Below are 16,300 nucleotides of genomic sequence, written 5' to 3'. Positions count from 1 at the left end.
CTAACATGATTTCTGGCAAAACTATGGGAGAACACAGTGCAGCATCCTTTCATGTTTAATTAACTTAAAATGCATCCTGTAAAAGAAGGTCACTTCTGAGAAACAGTCAAGGTTTAATCAGCTTTCCCAAGGACTTTTATTATTTTGATATTCAAATCGTTTTCCATTAAAATTTCCACCTTGTCACCAGCCTTATCATTTCTTCTGAGTTTTGAGCTGCCGAAGTAGGCCAAATCTTCGTCTTCCAGTCGCTTTGTGTGTGACTTGCACCCTTCTCCAATTCCACTCTCTTTTCTTGCTTGAAATACTGCAGCTTTTTAAAGACTTGGAGTTTTATTCGGCGAAGGATTTGCATGATATCTATCGACTAATGATCAAAGACATTGATTTAATGGTTGGGATAGATATGAATCTTCAGAGAGAAGGGATGTGGAGAGCAAACTAATTTTAAAAATGATCAAGTCATTAGAGCATTAGAGAATATTTTCATGTTATGATGACTTTTGCTTTCCTGTGAAGTCTCATTATTGTGCAGACTCATAATAAAACTGAGATAATGAGGAACCTCTGTACTATTACTGTCTTCATTTTAGTGATGATTAAAATGCAGCTCAGAGAAGTTTAGTGACTTGAGGCAACACAGCAAGTAAATGTCTTCCTTTAACCCATGCTTTTTATGCAAAGAACCAGATATATCTGGGGTCAAAGGCAAATCTGTTTTCTTTTTGGGTAGCAGTTTGGATTCACACTTTACTGTAAAAGAAAGTCTTTTCAAAGTCTCCATTTCTGTGAATGGACATTAGGATTTCTGAGTAATCTCAAGTCCCACATTCAGTTATGTCTTTTCTTCTGCAAATGAATTTGACCTTCACAGAAAATGACTGCAGTTAAGAAGGATTTCTTCTTGAGGAAAATTAGGTGGAGGAATTGATTATGCCAGGCGTGGTGGCACACACCTTTAATCCTAGCACTTGGGAGGCAGAGGCAGGCAGATCTCTGTGAGTTCAAGGCCAGCCTGGTCTATATAGTAAGTTCCAGGACAGCTGGGGCTACAGGGAGACCCTGTCTCAAAAAGACCAAAAGGAAAAAAAAAAGATCAAGATATACAGGCTCCTATGACTTCACACATATGCATTATTTTTATACCTCATATGTAGTAAAAATTAATTTATTTTTGAATTGGAAAAATACTCAGATTTTAACTAAGAAGCTACTTCATTCTGAGTCTTGATTCCTTTAAAGCTAAGGTAAAGATGCTGAACTCATGGGTTACTAAAGCCATTTCCTTACCAAGGTTTCAAATATCTGGGACTGCAGCCATGGCTCAGCAGTTCAGAGTGTTTGCTGCTTTTACAGGGGACCTGAATTTGGTTCCTAACACCCATGTTGAGTGTCTCACAATTGCCTGTATAAAATTCTCAAAAATTAAAAAATACTATTTAAAAATTAAAAACAGATTTCAAATATTTGCCTACCACCTGTACACTACAGGCCCTGAAAGTGCTCGCAGGGCTTTTGGGACTATAAGTTCTGGCCTAAGTGGAGTATGACTTCAACTCTATGTTTTTCTTTCCTTCTAATTCCCCCTTTCCCTTCCTTGAAACTTCAAACCTCAAGAAAACAACACATTGATAAAAACATAGCCTTAAGTATAAGACATATATGGATATGAATTCCAGCCCTTGATATTAGAAAACCCCAAGTTTCAAGCTTCTAATTTCTAAAATCAAAATATTAGATAACAACTGGTTACTGGTAAGGATTAAATTTGTAAATACATGAAACAGTTGTTGCACAAGGGAAAACTCAGTCCTGGTAGCTCCCTCACTCTGCTTCTACCTCCAATCACAAAAGATATGGATAGTAATTGCTATTGATGCCATAACACTTCCTGTACTGGGAGAACATAGAGATACAAATAGTTAAGAGAAGAGATAATTGTTCATTGAAATGGCTTAAGATGTCTGCTTATAGGCAATGTTTATTTTAAAGGCTGAATCTCGAGGTTGTCATCAGTTCTGTGAGCATCTACTTGGAAGACCCAGAGCAAAGCACTACTGTGCTCATACCTATGTAAGCATCTTTCAGTGATCTTGGGCTTCAGACCATTGTTTTGTCCTCTCACTAATCTCAGAGAGCTTGGGTTTTTGTTGTCAAAAATAATGCATGGGATCAGATCTGATCAGATCAGATTTTCTGAGTACCCCATTATTTGAATTTTTATCCTGGCCATGCCATGGATATCCTTAAGTGGACTGGATATATGTGCTATGGATTAATGTTCACGTCTTCTAGACAAGCTTTGGCTGCTCAGTTTCTATTTTATCTACGTATCTGTCTATCTAGCTTCCTTTCTGTCTACTTACCTACCTGTGCGTCCATGCTGTGAAAACATTAATGTTATATATTTTCTTAGTTTGGGATCTGTGTTATTTCTCGAAGTTCAGGGTGAAAATAAACAACTATTTTAGTAATTTTGCACAGTTGTGTTTCCAGTTATTGCTTAGTAACTTAATTAAAAACTTTTTTGAAGTTCTAGGAGCTTTTTATTGTTTGAATAACTTAACACACACACACACACACACGGAGAGACATCTCCAAGGAAATGATGGCCATGCTTCATTGTTGACTGTTTGAGTTGTCCTTCTTTTAAGCACCTACATGGTTTTAAATTTTATTAGAAATTTATTTTTATAAAAAATGCAACCAAAATGTGACTGGATAAATCCAGCGTTTTTTCTCCCGTTTATTTCCCTTTAAATAGAAAAAAGAGCTAAATGTTCTCAGAGCCTATTCAGCCCCACAGTTATCAGACCTATGGTTTAGACAGACTGTGAACTGATATTCTGAACTCTTCTTGAACTAGGAATAATCCAGTTAAAGAAATTCTGGGGAACAAGTCCTACTAATCTCGTTGGTAATCTCCTAAAGATGTGTGTGATACCTGGATTGAAGGCAACTGGAAGGGGTCTTCAGCAAACTGAGGGCCATCAGGAAACTTCAGAGGCAAATCTTGTCAACATGATACCAGCTCCTTCAATTAAAGAGAATGACACCATCCCAACTGATCCAACCATGACCATCAGTTCATTTCTTCTTTCAGGATGGCTCCTGTTAAGGCATCACTTGTGATAGAGTTTGTGGGATCTTTCTTTCCTTTAACTTGAATCATACTACAGGCAATTGTGGAAGAAAGACAGCCCCAAACTGCAAAGCTACCTCTTAAATGTGGAGCCCAATAGCTGTTAAACTCCTTCCTGATCTGTGGTTTACTTTCACTGGAGAGCTTTGAAAACCTTTGATGGTTTTAAAGATAGCACCACTTGATCATATCCATGGTAAGGTCCTACCATAGTTATCCACAATACACCAGAGGCAAAGCTCTCTCACACTCCTCCATTTCGGCTTAAGGTAGCATGGTCTTAATTAAAATCTTACTTAATGAAATGTGTTCCTACTAGGGGCTGGAGAAATGACTCAGTGGTTAAGAGTACTGATTGCTCTTGCAGAGGACCCAAGTTTGATTCCCAGCACCTACATGGCAGCAAACAGCCAGCCATAACTCCAGTTATGGGGGATCTGACCCCCTTTTCTGAATTCCATGAGCATTGCACAACATGGGTGCACATGTAAGAAATATACACAAAAAATAAAAATAATAAAAAAAATTTAGAAGTCAGGATAGAGTTATGCTACTTGCAAGTAAACTATTTAAGAATCTTTTCCTCAAGTTTTAGACTATTGGACGTTTATAAATGGCCAGCAACAGAAAAGAGGTCAAGAGTTAAGATATGAATCAAGGATTTTCACAGACAGAGCTCAGGAGAAGTAAACCAGCTGAGAAGGAGGTGATTTTTATGTACATGAAGTTAAGACTTGGTCACCAGAATGTATAGCATGACGTTACTGAGTTGGAAACCTGTTTCAGTCTAGGTACACATGAAAACTATCTCAGCTATCAACTTAGTGGTTACTCACATGTCCAATGAATTTCATACTACTATATAATCCTACTTTATAATCATGATACCAAAAAGTAGGCAGTAGATTTAGTGGTGGTCATTTTTATTTATTTTGTACAGCAAATGTGAGAACCCAGATGTAATGTTTTAAATGGTGAATTGAAGGCAAGTTATTTCTCTAAATTTCTTGACACATTCATAGAGGTTTGTGAGACTTTGTCAATGAGAGGAAAAGTCCAGAGAGCAAAGATAGTGCCCTAGGTAGCTTCAACTGTCAACTTGATACAGTCTAGAATCACCTTAGAAGGGAGCCTCAACTGAGGGATTGCCCAGATGAGAAAAACCTGTGATATGTCTGTGGAGGATTGCCTTGATTACTAGTTGATGTAAAAGGGTCCAGCCCACTAGGAGGAATCGTTCCCTGGGCAGGTGATCCTGGGCTAGATAAGAAAGTAATTTTGGAACTTTGGACTGGAAAAGACACTGAATGATGTGGGCAGAGCTTAATGGGTTGTTTTTGTGAGAGCTTAGAAGGTAAGAATGAGAAAAATGAAGACAATGGAGGCCTTGCCCAGGAGGTCTCAGAAGAAAGCAAAGATTCTATCTAGATATGGGATCGGGCCATTTGTATAAAAAATTGGCAGACAGTAAGTGTGTGCTGATCAGTTAGGGCTGAAAAATCAGCTGTGATTAATAACAGATCAGCACCACTGAGGTAAAGCCTGTGCTTCATTGAGCTGGGGTTGACTGGTTATTAATAAGAGATCAGCATTGAGGTGAAAATTCCTATGCTTTATAGAAACAATAAGAGACTATTTTTCCCAGAGCCAACATACAAAAGTCGTGGTCAAAGGAGCCAAGGCTATATCTCAAGCTGGCAGCTGAGCTTGGCAATGGATAGAAGGTGCCAGTGTGATACTCATTTTGAAGCCATGAAAGATGTAAGATGGAAGGGTTTATGGAATATTGTTGAAGCCTGGAACTGAAAGGCAAGGTCAGAATCCCTGGAGAGGCCAGGAGAGGGCATTGTGGAGGTGCAGCCTCAGTTGTAGTCAAGACCTCAGGCTATTGGAGATATTAAGATTGGATGTCTGCCAAGAACAGCAACAGTTGTGAAGTGGAAGGAGGGCCTAAGCCTGAGGCAAGCTATATGTGTTTGAATAGCAGAGTTGGAGAAGTGGGGCTCCCCAATCATGAGTGATTCCCAGATGTCAAACCAAGCTATAGTATTTTCATTTACACTGCTGGATTTTTGTTTTGCTTTGATCTGATTATTCCTATTCACCAGTTCTTCCCTTTTGAAATAAGAAGTATGCAACTTGTTTTTCAATTTCACAAGAACTCATACATAGCATGTGTATGAGTTTTTAAGAGACCTTGGACTTTTTTAAGTGTTGAAGTTGTTAAAAGCTGTGGGACTTTTAAAAGTTGGACTGCATCTTTTATTGTGACATTAGCATGAGATATTGGGGACAAGGATAAAAAGTTACAGTTTAAAAGGGATATGTTTGTTATAACTCCTTTTATAATGCATATGTATCTGCTTTAAGAAGCTTCTATAGTGGTAGGTTTCAATATGCCTTTTTCTAAAGGTCCTTACCTTTAGGTATCATCCTCCATTCTCCCTTCTCTGCCCTGCCCTACCATTGCCTCCCCCAACTAACCCCACCTTACTCTATTATTCCCCTTTCCACCATCATATCGCTGCATTCTATCTTATCTCCCATAAAGCCCCTCTCCCGAGGCCATTTATTTGTTTCCCAACTTCTCTGGAATTTCCAACTGAAATATGTTTAAGAATTCAAAGCTAGAATCCAGATATGAGAGAGAAGGTATGATGTTAAACTTTCTGTGTCTCGTACCGTACCTAACAGGATGATTATTTCCAGTTCCCTCAATTTACCTACGAATTTCATAATTTCAGTTTTTGAAAGCTGAATAATATTCCATTTTGTAAATGTATGATACTTTCATCAGTTGATGGACATATAATTGTTTCCATTTCCTGGCTATTATGAGAAGGGCAACAATGAATATGTATGAACAAGTATCTCTATAGGATAGGTTATAGAGTTTTGGTGGTACATGCCCAAGAGTGGTATAGCTGGCTCGTAGGGTAGATCATTTCTAGTTTTTTGAGTCACTTCACACTGATTTTCATAGTGGCTGCACCCGTGTATACTCCTACCAGCAGTGGATAAGAGTTTCCCTTTCTCCATGTCCTTATTTGATTTTTTGGATTTTAGCCATTTTGACTGGGGTAAGATGAAATCTCAAAGTGGTTTTAATTTGTATTTCCCTTATTATTAAAGGCATTGAACAGTTTTAAAGCATTTCTCAGCCATTTACCAGACACCATAAACTAACGAAGTAAAAACTAAGAAAAGATGAATTTTCTTTTTTGATGCTGCTGACCAGGGTCCTAGAGACCTTCAAACAATAGTGGTCATTACTCCTGTTACCACCATATCTTCATGGTAAGATCCTATTGCTGAACACACTACATACATGAGCCATAGAAAAGCAAAAAAAATCAAGCTGGTACTGATTTCAAAGCTTAATCTCTACTGGCTAGCATTTATAGTGTTGGAAGGCGCTATTCATACTACGGGAAGAAAAAAAAAATTAATCATTAACCTTAGCAAACTATCAATCCTGTGTACTTCAAAAACTGTCCTGGCAAGATACGACCTCTGGTGCAATAGTAGCACGAATATTATGAGAGTAACCAATCACTTTCTAATTGGATTTAAGGTCCGCTTCATAAGACAGAGTCCATATCTGACATTAATATCAGGTCTGGGAACAACTGGCTTGACAGGCCACAAGCCATAGGGGAAAGCCTAATACTGTTGGTGTGCTAAATAGATGTAGTTATTAAAGCAACTCCTAAGACTTATTGGTATACCCATTGATTAATGTATCTCTCAACTCTCACCAGAGAAGCTTCCTCCTGCAATAGATTATTATTACCACAGAAACCCATAACTGGCCAATGTGCAAAGAATAAGAGGCTGCAGAGTGATTATTCCTGAATTGGACACCTATATCAAACTTCTGCCACAGGGATGATTGCAGAAGAGGTGGTGGAAAGATTGTAAGAGTGAGAGGTGGTGGATGACAACAAAGAGACACAGTTTGGGAAGTTATTCATATGAACCCACAGCAAGTGTGACTGCATGAACAAGAACCACGTAAGCTCAAGCCAGAAAAAATCCTAGCATAATTGTGGGTAAGTGGGTAAGAAACCCCAACCCTACCTGAGGAACTATTGGAAACTGATGGCTGCTAGGAAAGGAAAAGTTGGTCTCTTTTAAGGGTGTGACTCTTGGTTGGCTAACGAGACTCCAGTAGATGGATCTACATGAAAGGACATTTGGAAACAGAATTATTCTATGGGCCTTAACATGCATGTATTATACATATATATATAAATATATGTATGTATATTAGTATATTAGAGGACATGAAATTGGTAAGGGGAGTAAAGGGGATCCAGATAGCAGAGGGGACATAAATACAATAAAAATGTATGATGTATGAAATTCTCAAAACAATTCAATCAAGAAAGGAAAAACAGTGATATGTTTGTGAGTCAAGTTGACAAGGACTGGAGTGTTCTAATTAGCTTAACTGTCAAAATGGCACAGACTAGAGTCACCTAAGAAGGGAATATGAACTGAGAGGATTTTCCAGATCATATTTGATCTGTGGGAATGTCTTTGGGAAATTGTCTTGATTATTAATTGATGTAGGAGGCTCTAGCCCAATATGGGCAGCATCATTCCATGTGCAGGTGGTCCTGGGCTGTTTAAGAAAGCAATCAGCATCCCTCCAGGTTTCTGCTTTGGTTCCTGCTGTGGTCTCTGCCCTCAAAGATGAATTGTGATATGGAAGTGAAAGCCAAATAAATCCTTTCTGCCCTCAAGTTGCTTTTATTGAAGTGTTTTATCACAGCAACAGAAAACTAGAACAGATAGTATTTCCTTCTCTTTTGGAAGCTATGGCTCCTGACATATGCTTTGGCCCTTGGAAGAGTTGTTTTATACACATCTTTCTGAATTGAGATGATTAGTTTCACAGTGTTGACAACAAACCAGATCAAGCAATCTCTGCTCTGAAACAATGTTTTCTTTAAGTCACAACTTTCCTCAATGTCTTAGTTTGTTCTTCATTGCTGTGACAAAACACTCTGACCAGTACCAACTTGTGGAGGAAAGGGTTTATTCAGCTTACAACTCCCAGGTCACAGTTCATCAGGGAGCCCAAGGTAGGAACTCAGGGCAGGAACCTGGAGGCAGGAGCAGGAGCATAGGCCATGGAGGAACGCTGCTTACTGGCTTTCTCCCTTGGCCCCTGCTCAGCCTGCTTTCTTATGCAACACAGGCCCACCTGCCCAGGGGTGGCACCACCCACAGTGGGCTGGGCCCTCCCGCATCACTCATCAAGAAGATGCCCTTCAGACACAGCCACAGGCCAGTCCAATAGAGGCAATTTCCAGATTAAGGCTCCCTCAACCCAGGTGTGTCAAGTTGACACGAAAGCTATCCAGCACACTGAAGTTGGAAACTTTACTTGACCAATAAGGTTTGTCTGAAAGCTATTAATCTAGAACCCAGTAGATAGCCTTTTGGGGCTGCTGGGCACGGCACATCTGTCACTCCTCTTTGACAGTCTGCAAGGTGTGACTGTAGCATCTGTAGACAGTGAATTAATAATGCTGCCCTAGTTTGCGTGAGACTCCCCAAGGTGGAATGGGAGGCTCAACACAGATCCTGCACATGCTTAGCATGCTGGCTGGAATTAAACACCTCATTAGAAAACCAAGACACAAAGAAGAAAATGGAACAAATCCCTAGCTTTCAATTGCATTGCAAATAGGACTGAATTCTGCATGGGCTGTTCTGAATCCAAATGGTTCATTTCTTGCGATGAGTGGTTGGGCTATTTTGATGTATGAGACTAGAAAAAAAATGTTGAAAATATCTCTATTTTATTCTCACATTTATTTTCCCATTGACAAACACCTCTTCGATGTCTATTATATATTGCAGATGAAGCTGAGAGTGAGACACACAAATGCCCTGTCCTCATAGAGGCCCACATTCTAGTGGTAAACACTGATAATAAGTGGATAAATTGATCTATAAGTATATGCCATCAGCAAATAACCATAACTCAGGGTAAGGCTGTTGTCGTGGCACCATCAGGGCTGATAGCCAATACCATGAATAACAGTGACAGATAATGATCAGGGATGGTAGTTTTGAACATGGCCCATTTGGGCAGAGGAATGAATGAAGTGAGGGGGAGAATAATGTAGATGCCTAGGGAAAAGAATCCTAGAAGTTTATGAGGTAGGGGTGAGGTTGTTATTCTGACAAACAACAACAGGGAGGATGAAACTGCATAGGAATGGGGGGGGCAGGAGGATGGGGGATAACATGAAAGTGGACATCTAAGGAAAGACATGTTTCCTTGGGTTTTCTTCTAAGTGTGAATGAGAAAGCAATGGAGGACATAAGAAGTAGAGAAGATCTGATTTACATATGTAAATATTGTAAGAAAGGCAGAGGACAAGATACCCATGGTCCAAGTCCTGAAACCTATAAATATTTTACATTACAAGTGGTAAAGACTCAGATATAAGGCTAGCTGCTAGCCAACTAATTATAAACTAAGGAAATTGTTTGGAGGATGCAGGTGGTTCCAGTGTAACTAGTAAGTGCTCTTAAGGATGAAAGAGTCTAGTAAAAGAAGTCAAAGTGACGTGGTGTGAGAAGGACTTAGTCCACGTGATGCTATCTTTGAATATGGTGGAATGGAGCAGTGACTCATGGAGTATGGGCAGTGTGCAGAAGCTGGAGAAGGGAAGGTACTGGATTCTATACTATAGCCTCCAAAGAAAAAGGTGGCTAGACAACCCTTGGCCTTAGTCTACCAACATTCAGATTATTTTACTGACCTACAAGAGAGTGAGAATGAATTTATATTACATAAATTACTAAATTTGTAGTAATCTATTGTAACAGCAATAGAATATCAGTCTATTCTGGCCTGGGGGACAAATTACATGATGTAAAAGTGGAAGCATGGAGTCCTACCAGGTTGCCCGTTTGACTTTACAATGCAGAGAATTGGAAGAACAGTGAGGGGTGGGTGCAAACCATCAGATTTGGGACACATTTTCAAGGTGTCAGAATTTATCTATGATAATTCTTAGAATTTTGGTCTAAAGCCATTGAGATTTAACATCTGGGTAAGGAGTGATACATCTGCTGACATGGAGAAAACAGCAGATATACTTTTGGGGAGAAAAGCAAGAGTTCTGTTTTAGAAATTTAAATTTGAGATTTCTTTTAGATTCCCAAGTGGAAATGCTGGTTAGGCAACCGAGTAAAGTTCAGAAGATAGGTCAGGGCTGGCATAGAAATGTGAGGTGACAAAGCTGCAAAGAAGAAGAGGCATACTACATCCCTAGCACACTAATCCCAACTTACGTGTGAGCTACTATGTGCAGAGAAAGATGATTCCCTCTTGTTAAGGGTCTTATTATTTGAAGTCTTATAGCTGCTAAACAGCCTTTCTAGACAAATCCCCAAACTGTTTAATCACTTCATATTCAACATAATTTGAACTACCAGAATTGCTCAAATTAAGTCCAGAAGAGAGTAGACTCCAGCTTATTTTGCTGAATATTTAAGGACATAGCCATGAATATTTCTTGATCATATGTTCTTGTCTAAAGACGCTGGAACAGACTGAGTGAGAAAGACATCTGTGGTTTGTGCAGTGGTGGGTGCAGACTGTATTTGCACAATGGAAAATCTCTAAAGCACAAGGTCAACATTGGAAGCATCTTGATGAAGAGGTAGGGGAGGAGTCCTGTCTTTTTCTTTTTAGGACATGATCTTGCATTTAAACACATCTCTTCGATGCAGTCTCTTGTTCAGAATATAATAGGAATTCCATTTAAGATTTTGTTTTGCTTTGTTTTTTGTTTGAACGCCTTGAGGGAGCTGAGATTTGGGGGTTTTATTACTAAAGAAAATGTTGATGTTGAGGGTCAGTAGTTACTTTGATGTTGGTCTGTTCCTCTGACTTTCTTAGGTATCCCTCTCCTTGCTCTTAAAATACTCATACCTTCTCTGATGTTCACACATGAGTGATTGTATCCAGCTTGAGAGCATCAGATCTTCAGGTGATCCATAGTCCCCTTCATAAGGAGTAAGTGTACGTTCTTACCAGTGAACTGCAACCTGAAAGGTCAGTTATTTCACTCTACATGAGAGTAGAGCTCCGTTTCTCAGTCTTTTACTCCTTGGATAGTGTCTTTATGATCTTCTTGGCCTGGAGGACTCTTCATAGCACTTGTGTGCTTCCTTGAACTTAGACCTGAAAACTTTGGTCTGGTCATCCAGGAGCTTCTTATAGGCCTTGTCTACCTCCAGCTTGTGTATGTTTTCTATGAGAATCCACTTTTTAAAAATACATTCCCCCTTTTCTTCCACATGGTAGTCACTCTTCTTTGATCCACAGAATCTCCAGAGAAGCCTGCACAGTATCTGCATCTTTCTCATGCATGTCACCTTCTCAGGCATTCAAGCATTGGCAGTACCCTTCCACTTACTTATGCTTATAAGCCCACCCTTCTAGTGAGCCAAACTGTTTTGCAGGATCAAGCCTAGGACTGGATAGTCATGGGCTTACAGATGATCAGCTCATCTTTGAATAGCTTCCAGATCTGCTGACTTAAGTCAATGTTGGTGATTTCATTGGTCTCATTGGGGCCCAACCAGTCCTTTTTTTTTTTTTCGCCACATTAGAAGCAAGCCTCTTCTGAAGCCCGAGTTCACAGTATAGCAGCAAAAGGAAAGAACTCCACATCCATCCTTTTAAATGTGCATTTGTTATTTATTCTTTGAATATTTTGTACATTTATACAATTTATTGTCCTCTACTTTTTTATTATTGATAATCACCTAGTCCTTTTGATATTGCAATATAACATTGTCATCTACAAAGTTCATGCTTGAGAATCACACAATGAAGTTAAAAATTACAAAGATATCTCAAATGTATCTAAATAAATTTATGATTTTGTGTTGGGTCGCATTTATAGCTATCCATGGCAGAAATGCAGCTCACAGGTCATGGGTCGGACATGATTGAAAGCTTCCAACAGCAATTAAAACTTAAAAATTCCCATATTCCCCCACATAGAAAAACGAGGTGTCAGAATAGGCATCACTATAGCAAATAGAAAACACTGTTATTCATGAATCCTAAGGACTCCTGTGGGTTTTATAGGGGCACCATCACAAAGTATCACAGAGTACTTAAGTAACAGAAATATGTCTTCTCACAGTACTAGAGGTGCAAATCTGAGGTCAGAGTATTTGTTTCTCCGATGCCTGTCCAGTTGGTCTGCAGATGACCACCACACTGTTTCTCCTACTGTCTTTCTTCTGTATGCATCACTGGTGTGTCTCTTCTTTCATAAAGGCATAAGAAATTCCAGATGTCAGCCTTCCTAAATAAGTCTAACCTGTGGGCTGCATTTCTGCCGTGGATAGCTATAAATGCAACCCAACACAAAATCATGTATTTGCCCCTAAAACCTCAGTCTCCAATGTAGTCATGGAGTCTTGGAGATAAAGCTCCAGCATAGGATGTTGAGGGAGATCCAATTCAGTATATAGTAGCTCTTTTGCCTTGAAGTTGAGTAAACTGTTTCTTTAGCTCATTGGCAGTGCTGGTTCTGCTCTCTAGGAAGAACCTTCTGGGTTAAAGCCTTCTGTGTTTTCCCCAGGCTCAGACTACAGAGAATAGCCAGTAGAGTGGCTGAGAATCTTTACATAGGCATAAAATTCTAAGTGGGCACATGTACAGAGGGCACACGTACAAAACACACACGTACACAACTTAATAAAATAAAATGAATGCAATGGATCTATGACAAACAAAATCAATCTTTATAAAGATGGGATCAGTATTACTGATTTCCTTTGCCTTAGGCGCCTCTGGCTCTGCCACTGATCTTGCCCTCATTGAAATTTAAAAAAACATTTTGGATTTTTGGATGGTTAAAATATTATGGGTTGTTGCACTAATTTTGCTTTATTGAAGATTGCATAAAACACTGTCCTAATTACCGACTTTTCTGAATCACCTTGATTTTTGTAACTGAGGCCAGTGCCTTAATTCATCTTATCTTATCTGGCTCTATCTGCCTCCAATCTCAGCCTTTTGTTTTGAGATTTTTTTTTTTCTTGTCCATGGACTTCTTTTATTGCAGCTAACATGGACACTTGAGAGAATATCCTTCCTAGTGGCCAAATCTGATAGTTAAGGTTCAAAGATCTATAGGACTTTAGGTTCCAGGAACCTCAGGCTTTGGCCATCTGAGTTTTCTTGTTTATTTGGTAGCATAATTCTATCTAGGTATACTTGCTTCTAGTCAATCCCATGAAATAGTTGCAATAGCCAATGGTCTTGTCTAATATACTTATTAAATATGAAAAAATTATGTTTTTATTTTCTCTCCTCTGTGTCCTGCTCACTTCTATACTGGCCTTTCTGTAAGGTAACTGAGGCCATTAAAAATAGATTTGCATGAGAATGAAATATCCTTGGTGGAGTGTGTGCCACAGTGGGCACCGTCTCCCATTGCCTGGCAGAGAACATTCACTGGGAATGCTTGAGAAAAGTTTTTGCTGCAGTCTTGTCTCCATTGAGGCTGCTTCTACAGAGTTACTCAAGTAGAGAAGCTATTAAATTCTTCAGTCTTCTAAGACTAAAAAATCAGGAACTTGGTCCTAGGCAAAGGGAAAAGAAAAAAAAATCTGTCTACATACACAGAGCTAGAATTTCCTTCATGTCTTCTTTCAAATAGGTAGACTCTTACTGGAGTTCAGTTTATTCAACATTATAGACTGATATCTTGAAAACATTCAACATTTTCCTCTAGCAGACTCAGTTAGCATGGGTTCTGATTTTCAAGTTGTAATAAGGCACCTTCTTAGGCACAGCTACACCATGTTAAAGTTTAGGCTGACTCCAGTCTCTGAAATTATCAGGCAGTTGGCCCAGGGTATGGGAACATGCGTCAGTTGGACCCCAGTTGTCTTGGATTAGAGTGGTTTGACATAAGAAAGATTTGTCCAGGTGTGGTGGTACACGCCTTTAATCTCAGCACTTGAGAGGCAGAGGCAAGCAAATTTCTGTGACATTGACCACAGCCTGATCTACATAATGAGTTTCAGGCCAGCTGAGGCTACAGGAAAACCTTGTCTCAAAAAAAAAAAGAAAGAAAAGAAAAAGAAATTTGATCTACTGTTCCTGGATTTGAAGATGGAAGAGGAGGTCATGGGCTAAGAATGAAGGATCTAGTAGAGACAAGGACATGAGCTCTCTCCTAGAGCTACAAAATAGCACATCCTTGCAGGCAAGTTGATGTTATCCCAGTGTGATCCATATTGGAATTCTGATGTCTAGAACTGTAATATAATAATTTTGAATTGGTTTATGTGATACTAACTTTTGTGGCACTTTGTACAACAAGATACAACAAGCATAGGAAAAAAATATAGGGTTTTACCAAATGTTTTGCTATTGGACTTCTAGCTTGATAGTTTTATGTCCTTTCCACCCACTGCCCAAAGATTAAGCCACTGTCATATATGTTCAGTTGTGCTATATCAATACACAACTTATAAGTACCAGATTCTGATCGCTAGCACACGCTTTCCTACCGCTAAAAAAGACTGATAATAACTCATAGAAAAAAGATAGACCTTAACTTCTGAGGAGGAATCAAGGGGAGCTGATCTGGCTTTTTTTCAGTATTCCTAAGTATTACTTTCATCCACATGAAAGAAAGATATTTGACATATTTTAGTTATTGGGAAGAAAAACTTGGAATTGTAGGGCTTACACTTTCTCCTTAGAGCTTAACTTGTGGCATGAGATCATCACAGTCACCAGTCCTGAAAGGAGGGCAGGGGTATAGCATTTTCAAGTCAGAGACTGAAAGCTGCCACAGGCAACGTGAACAGGTAAATGCAGACATCAAGCAAAACTCTCAAGTGAAGACTGTGACTTGGTGAAAAGTTTCTATACCCAGAAGTGAACATGCAGCTAACTGCATGATAGGAGGTGGAACATAGAAGATCAATCCAGTTACTGTTCCTTAGCTACTTTAGTAATGAGTTATCATTAAATTATTTTGTGTGAAGAAATCAGAGACAGTTGCTAGAGTCCACTGTGGATCATTTACAGATAAGGCATCATTAAGCACAGAGAGAAGCAATATATTCTTTTTTCAGAGTATAAATCTGGCCATTCTGAGTCAATCCTTTTGTCATCTTTATGAGAATCTTAATTGAAACAACTTCCATTCATGTATCATCACATGCAGCTACTTGGAGTAGTTAAACCATTCATATTAGACACAGACTCAATGGAGTGTGCATGCAGCTCCATTATAATCCCCTGGAAGTGTTTCTTAGGTAGCTTTACATGTCTAGCTCAAATGGTAAGGTCTGAGCACTTTAAATCATGGAGAGTTTTGTTTTCACTTCACAAGTTTTGATGATTGTGCTAAATATTATTGGTTATTTTCTCACTGTCCTATGACATAGTTCCAAAACATCTCACTGTCTTAAAACTTAGATCCTCTAGTTGAATTCCTTTTGTTTTAGATGAAGGAAGAAACTGTAACCCAGAAAGAACAAGGAAGATTTTCATGCTAAATGTTGAGTTATTGAGAGAGGGTCATGCTTGGAGTTTCAACACTCTGGTTCCTATGCCAGTATTCTTTGCATTTTGCTGGTTTCTTTATACTAGATATCCCCACTCCTGCGTGTCTTTTTTTAACCCTTAGAAGTGACTCAAGTACTACTTGTGTTTATTACCTTTTAAATATGACATTATAAAGTCCACACAATGGTTTTAGTTTTCAGAAATCTAAATTAGTAGCTCTGATGAGCTTAATTTCCATGCCCTCTAATACATCCACATCCATGGGTTATATGCTTTTAAATGGATACATGGAGATTATTTGTAGGTTTTTCTTTTTCATGTAAACTATGACATTTTATAATATTGTTTTGAATTTTGTTTTTATCCTTTTTTGTCTGTGTAAGATATGCACAAAATGCCGAGGAGCTCAGAAGGTGGGCGACTGTGACCAGTGATAGTCATGTATATAGAGATTAGAAATGCATGTGAAAACGTCTCAATGTCAATTGCTTTGGAATGAATTCTTCTGTATGAAAAAAAAAATAAAAAAATAATGATTAAAAAACAATAATTAGTAGATGTGAAAAACATTACCA

At 38.8% G+C, this 16,300-nt stretch overlaps 2 pseudogenes; both read right to left on the bottom strand.

The window, feature by feature from the left end:
* Positions 1 to 2,905: 2,905 nt before the first annotated feature.
* LOC115071238 lies at positions 2,906 to 11,125 on the bottom strand (annotated as a pseudogene).
* A 151-nt stretch (positions 11,126 to 11,276) lies between these two features.
* The window catches only part of LOC115071237, a 12,047-nt pseudogene continuing 7,023 nt past the window's right edge, over positions 11,277 to 16,300 (bottom strand).

This window comes from Nannospalax galili, unplaced genomic scaffold (genome assembly GCF_000622305.1).
Source record: "Nannospalax galili isolate Female #2095 unplaced genomic scaffold, S.galili_v1.0 scaffold17, whole genome shotgun sequence".
NCBI classification, from domain to species: domain Eukaryota; kingdom Metazoa; phylum Chordata; class Mammalia; order Rodentia; family Spalacidae; genus Nannospalax; species Nannospalax galili.
The sequence above is the reverse complement of the archived record's forward strand: the minus strand, read 5'-3'. Positions and strand labels throughout refer to the sequence as shown.